This window comes from Haliaeetus albicilla, chromosome 4 (assembly GCF_947461875.1).
Source record: "Haliaeetus albicilla chromosome 4, bHalAlb1.1, whole genome shotgun sequence".
Lineage (NCBI taxonomy): Eukaryota > Metazoa > Chordata > Aves > Accipitriformes > Accipitridae > Haliaeetus > Haliaeetus albicilla.
In genome coordinates this window covers 4,890,622-4,897,846 of record NC_091486.1, presented here as the reverse complement: position 1 = coordinate 4,897,846, position 7,225 = coordinate 4,890,622, and positions in this window count along the sequence as shown.

Below are 7,225 nucleotides of genomic sequence, written 5' to 3'. Positions count from 1 at the left end.
CTGAAGCCCAGGGTGATTAAATGATTTGCCCGAAGCGAAAACAGAAAATCCTAGCAGAAACAGAGAGGAGCCGCGGGTCCGCAGTGCTCCTCTCCAGCTTGACACAGGAACCTTCCAATACTTAAGGAATTATTAAAATGTGAAATGAGTTGAAATGAAAGTTGAAATGTCCAGAGCTGGAGTCATCATTTGGATTATTGACTCAGTCCTTTGAAAAACACACAAATGCGGCAGTATTGTGAATGCAAATACAGCCAATGGAGAATTCTCAAATGAAGGGCAAATCAAAAGGAAACCATCTATGTTTTATATTTCTGTGGTCTCTTCCATCTCAACAGTGATCGAGAGCATGGCTGCGCATACATATCTGAAACATGTGTTGATTATTGTGCTTGTCAGCTAGTTAGGCTCTGGGGGAATTCTCCCACAGTGGTTACACTGAGCTAGAGCAAGAAAGAGGGCGAACAGCTCGTGGGCTTTAAGATCTTCTCTTCCTCCTCAAGACGCAAGCGGGAGTGCCTGTCCTTGTCCTCTTCCACCCACCCTCGTCCTCTTTTCACGCCCGGAGTTTCCATCCTTTTCCTCGCCGAGAGCGCTCGGGAGCAAATTGTTCAGGACGGAGGGAGATGGGCACAGATGTGACCACCTGCTGCACGTGCCTTTCTTCTCATGGGCTTTTAAAAAGGCACTTCATATTTTAAAAAGGAGGAGGAAGAGAGAGTGGCCTTTGGTGTTGCTCGGCACTGACACAGCTGGAGCTGGCCGGGGGTGGCGGGGTGTTATTTTTTACAGGTTGGCAACCAGACGCTTGTTGCAATGATATACTTTTTTTTTTCCAGAGATCGCCTGAGTGTAGATGTGCCAACACGGGTTCCGGTTTTACCACAGCTAATTCTCTTATTTCAAAGAGAGGAAATATCCTCGGACAAATCTGCTTTGTCAAGGTTGAAAACGTTCCACACCACAGATGGTGACCATAAGGTGCAAGTGAGTTTTCAGCTGAACCGGTGACACCCTACCCATTTGCTTCGCCGCTGAAGATTTTAAAACTAGTTTTTGTTATGAGAAGCTGAGCAAGATACTTCTCTCCAAATGTCTCTTCCTCCTGTTAGCTCCTCGCTTCCATATTCATGGCACTCCTGCTGCTACTAGCACTACCATGCGTAGCACCTACTGCAAATTGTCCAGTTCCTGTTGTTAGGATGGCAGTTCCCTTTGGTTTTTGAAAAATTCATTAAGCGAGGAGGTAGAAGGGACAGCGGAGTCCTGTTATGGTCCAGCACCCTATTGTAGGAGATTTTTTTTCCCAGGTGTGCTCCTGCATGATGCCTTGCTAGGGTTGTAACCGGATGAGCACCTCTACTTTTATGCAAAAGCAACTGGTTGCATTTAGATGATCTGCTGTGTTGCAGCACAAAAAAACGTCTGCGTGCAAGGATATTGTTGTGGGGAGTTTCCCAGCAATGGTTCTGGGGATTTTCAGGCCCTTCTAACACAGCGTGAGATTTTTCTCGTGGACTGAACAGAGCCTCAACGGGAGTGGCGATGGCAGCTTACAATAATTGGTACCGTGCTCTTCTGATTCCGCTTAACTGAGGGGTTTTATGTTAATGGGAGAGAACCCACCTGTGGCTGGCGGCCTCGGTAGCTGTATCTAATTTTTCGCTTTTGTAAATTCCCTGATTTCGTTGTGATGCCTCGGTTACTATTTTGTGGTGCAGTCATTGGTCCTCACTTCTCTTTTCTCCCCGACTAATTTCTCCCACAAAGAAACATAAAGTTTAAGAGGAGGGTATAAAGGTTGGTTTGCACCAGATATACAACGACAAAAATGCAAGTCTGAAAGGAAACCTGGTTCTGTCTCTGGGAAACTAAAACAAAAAGTAAAAGTGAGTGGCTAGGTCTTCCCTCCCCGAGAAGCTCACCTTCCCTTTCCTTGCATTTCTTTTACTGACTAATTTCAGGAGGGGTTCGTTAGCAGAAGGGCAGCAGGCTGGGAATATAAATTACTTGGACTTCTTAAGGAAGTGGTGCTAAGCATTAAAGGTGCTTTGGGGCAGCTCCTGCAATTCTTCACCCTCCTCATTTGTGGTACATCTTTTTAGAGTGAAAAGCTATATATACATCAGGTCAGCGTAATTTGCGCTTCCTCTCTTCCTCGTTTTGGGGCTAAATTCAATGTAAGCGAGAGCACAGCCCTGGATTAGAGCTGCTACACGCCTACCACAAAGAGAAGCCTGTTACGTATGGGTCCGCCTCCCTTCCCTTGCACCACTACTAGCTATTTCTTCACCTCTGACGTGTCTCCATACCACCACTTCCCCATTTCTCTGCTGTGCCTCCGGACCATGTACCCTTTTACCTGCTTTGCTCCATCTCCCTTCAGCTTCTCTTGTCACAGGCGGCAGTCCCATCCCAGCACGTCATTCTCCATCTCCTTCCCCTCCTGCCACTTTCTAAAACAGCTTCAACCCACAGCTGCTCTCTCCCGGCTCCCATAACATCCCTTGTGTTGACCTCATAGAGCATAAGCTGCTTGACTTTCGTTCAAGACCTGCCATGACGTTGCCCTTCTTTACATTTCGCTTTCATTTATCTGTTGCCTTGATATTCAGTTTCCAAGCTCTCCCTTCAAACTTTCTCTGCTCTGCCCCTCAAATTTATCCTTCGTTATGGTGCTTGCAAAAGACTTGACAAGAATTTGGTCACACTTATCACACTGACCCGTTTGTCTCGTTATCTTCTTATGTCGCTTGCTCTGGTTTTACCCAGTATTCAGCTTTATCCCAGCATCTTAACATATACCTGAGGGTTTTGGAAGCTGTATGAGTTATGCCATTATGGAAGGAGCATGACATGAAAATAAAAATCACCAGACGTTCAGAAGAAGCTCACAATACTGAAAGCTGGGCCTGACTCTTTGCAGGTCTTTTTTCCGCTGGCTTCAGTGGGAGCAAGACTGAAGGCAGCGGTATTTTTATCCCTGGTGCTGCTGTAAATTACAGTAGCCCCACTTGAGTCCTCTGCTTGTCACGTGCTCTGTTCTTGCCAGATCAATGGCAAATTTTTAGCTCTTTTGGGGCCCACCTTCTTTAAGCCCGTTGACAGGATCTGGTTAGTGAAAAGAAGAGGGTCTCCGTGCATGCCCAAAATAACCATATTAAAGTAAACTGTGAAAGTGTTGGAAATAGGTGCTTCCACTGCTTGAGGAGGCATGCAAACTATTTGCCATTCCTTATACAGCATGTAATTTAAATATTTTAAAACTTGAAATAAATTACTGATAATAAAATTCAACAGTGTAATACTTCTTTGAATATTTTAAATCAGATATAAATTGTTCAATGAAGTTGATCTAGGCTTAGCATACTTTTCAAGAGATTTAATAGTGCATGATTTAAATGTATGATACCGTTCTGGTATATTGTATGGCATATTACATAGATTTAAATAGTCCTGGTTGGGATGAAGGTTTCATAGTTCAGTGTCTCTGTACTTTGACAGATACATCTGCTGCTCCAGCAATAGTTTCTCTATGCAGTGTCCGATGCTGCTAATGTGAAGGAAGCTTAATTTCTATACAGCGATTGTTAGCTGGCATAGTAGTGCATATTAAGCGTGTTCTTCCAACATATATTTGTGACCATTTTGAAGATACTTTTACATGGGGGAAGAATTAAATCTATATCCAATATATGTAACTAAAAACAATGTTAGTGCCATCTTTTGGGCAAGATTTTAAAGCACATAAGTCAAGGAATTTGATGGCCTAATTCTACAGTAACCAGTCTCGAGACCATTTGTACAGCTCGTGTTTTCCAAGTGAATATGCTTAAGACAAATGAAAAAGCTTTACGACATTTCTGCAGTGATGTTATTTTGGGTTGCAGAGCAGTCAGACGGTATTGAAAAGTAGGACTTTTTAATAGTGTGTAGTGGTGTCACTACTTCCAACTTCTGACTCATCAGTAACTATCGCATATTTCTCAAGTGGCGGATTTTTTCCAGTAACTTGATGTTCTGAATGAGTTTATAGTGAAACGCTGAGCCAGTGTTAACTCTGAGTAAAGCAACAGCTTTGACAGCATCTACGTTCATTCAGTTTTTCTCTTCCCTTCACATATTCTTCAGCTCATCAGAAACTTATTCCTCTAGACTATTGGTTCTGTTGAATACCGAACAGACCGCACATCCCAAATAAAGATATTTTAGCTGTAAAATAGACCTATCTCTTTGGTCGATGAGAAGAAAATTTGGGGATACCCTATGATTTCTAGAGTTGGGCTTAGACAATGGGACTTCCTAGGAAGAAACAGAATTGGTCCACTAAAACCAGAACTGATGGTTATCTATTACGTTAGTCTATTATTGTCCAAATTTTATGCCATACATTTAATACCAGCACACAGAACTTGTTTATTCTGGGCGTAAGAACAACAAGTGAATTTCCAGCTAAGGTTCAATTAAGATCTTATAGCTGTTTTGGATTTCATTTTATTGGCTTCAATTAATGTACATATATTTTTATGTCTTTGTAGCTCAGGAGTCAAACAAACAGCTCAGTCTGTTTATTTAAGAGATTGCATCATCACACATCTGACAAATGCACTCGCTGCATTTACAGCATCGTCGCACTGAGTGCATTTATTTGAACTTTCTACCATGTACATGGGATCACACATTCAGATAAACACAGCTGTGTTTATTTCAGGCTGCACAACTCCAGATTGTGGATGTACGTCTGGAGCCAGTGGACTGCACATGCACTGTACAGGATTTTTAAAGTCTTATAGCTTCATTATTTGTCAACCAAATGTCCAAAATACATTGAAGGCTCTTATCTCATTTAGAGCTGGGTAAAGATATAAAAGGAGACCTTTTCATTATGTGCTTCAAAGTAGTAGAATATTTGCTGCATACTTTATTGGGTAAAAATATTTAACTATCTTTGTTAAGAATTAATATCCATACTCCCATTTGGCTGGACATGTACACAAGAATGTCTTCATTTGTGTCTTACTTGGACTTACAAACCACTCCACTGACTTCGGTGTTGTCACCCTAAGATTATGACGGGCTGTTCACTAAGGGTCTAGTTTTGCTTTTACTATTCAGGCAAGTGAAGTTGCTCATGTGGATTGAAGTCAGTTGTTTAATGACTTCACTGTTTGCAGATTTGGGCCTAAAGATGTTTCTTTATTTGCAGTATGAATGAGCAAACCTATTCTTAACAGGGAAAGAAAAGACCAGCATTGTGTGGCGTGGCAGTGGTTGGTCCTGTGACATTTTAAAGTTGCCATTGTGGTAGTTAAGACCTTGATGATTCAAAGTCTTGAAATCAGATGTTGAGTAATCCCCCGGTGTTACTCATGTGCTTGAGTTGAGCTTAGGTGTAATTTTTTGCATTCTTTTGTAAGAATACTAGGAAAAGCATGTCTGACCCAAGAACACGGCTCCCTACCTTCACACTCTCCTGCATCAAAACACAAAGAACTTCATCTAGAGTTGTGCATGCTCACGCTTTGAGTATTAGACCCAAAGTCCATGCAGGACTGAAATTGCTAAACATACCTATATACTGATATACTTTCCCCCCAAAAAGAAGAAAAAAACAAAGTTGCATTAGATAAGACCTGCTTTTACACCGGTAAGTCAAATGCATTTTAAAAAAAAAATCTGTCTTTTTCCTTGCCCTAAATCTGGCTTCTCTTTCAGTCTTAAATACCTACAAATAGGGTTTAATAATTAATGTGTTTCTTGCACTGCAGGCCCAAGGCTTATGCTCTGCTGAACTGTGGTTCATGCAGATGCCAAGGGTAGGTTTGAGACAGAATGACCGCAGATCCTCTCCGTTGAGAATTCTTGGACTTTCAATGGATTATAGAAGGTCACTCTCCAGGACAGCTTGGAAAATCTGCTGTGCTCTACTGTGTTCCTGGTGTATAAGGAACCCCAGGAGAACTTCAAAGGCTCAACTCAAGATCAGGAGATGACTGACGAATACTTACCACTGCAGGAATCCAACAGAGTAAGTCTGTTCTCCTCCTGTTCCTGAAGCCAGAACAAGACAAATTAGTGACTTTTGAGAATGTCTAGCTCTATATAGTTTTAGTAGGATAACAAAGATCCACAAAAACCTAGGTCGCATGTGGTGCGGAGCACGGGCACCCACGGAAAGCAGTGTGCACCCTTTCCAGCTGGAAGTCAGTGAAACCTGGCAGATTGCTCTGAATTTCGGAGTGTGAGAAAGCAGGACCAGAGCTCACCCATGCAAAGCCAGAGAAAAGAAAACCACCGTGTCACCGCTGCTTGCGTTTTCACTGCATTAAAGGCTGAGTTAATGAGTTAGGGAGAGCAGCATTTGGCCTAGTGGCAGAAGAGCCACATTCCAGCACGGAGACGTGATGCAGGTATGCAGATCTGAGCTAATTGGATGTGGGTAACCCATAACCATCGTGGGGTCAACAGTGGGGCAACACAGCAGCAAGCCCCCGCAGTAAATATCCAGAGTGCACGGCTCGTTTATTATGATCATTGCAAACTGTTTTAATTAAAGCAAGCTCCGATTTACCTTCCCAAACCGCAGCCACGTGTCCTAACTGGGGTACACCTTTGTTCGAATTTCTGAATGTTCTCTGCCTTGAGCCGTATGTTAACATCTAGATAAAAATAAATGCAAAAATGAATCTCATGTTCCGTAACTGCTAAATTTAAGAGGAAAAGTGTGATATGGTAGCAATTAATATCCTCTTTGTGTCCGCTTTGCACAAAAATGAATGATTAGGACACAGTATGCAGCCTAGCCAAGAATAAGGTCATTTGTATATCATTTATTCTTCCATCGGTTCTACTGAAACGACTCTGGGGTAGCAGGGCTGACCTGAAAAGTCTTATTATTGGGGTACAAGGGTACAATGAATATCAGAACCCACCTTATATGAAGGATAAAGAAAGCAGGCTTGGGTCTTCGGATAGAAAGTCTGGTAAATACTATATGATTTCATACATTGAGACAATACTTATAAATATGTCTTCCTTCTAAGTTTGAATATCCTAATTTAAAGTTTGAGCAAATTCAATAGTAAAATAATGCTTTACTTCTTTGATGCTGAAGTAGAAAAATGATGTGGGTAGACACTATATTATAGCACTGTATATTCAAGAGCTGCAAATTTGATAAGGTAATCTGCTTCTTCTCTTCTGTTACTCTTCACTTGGCAATTAG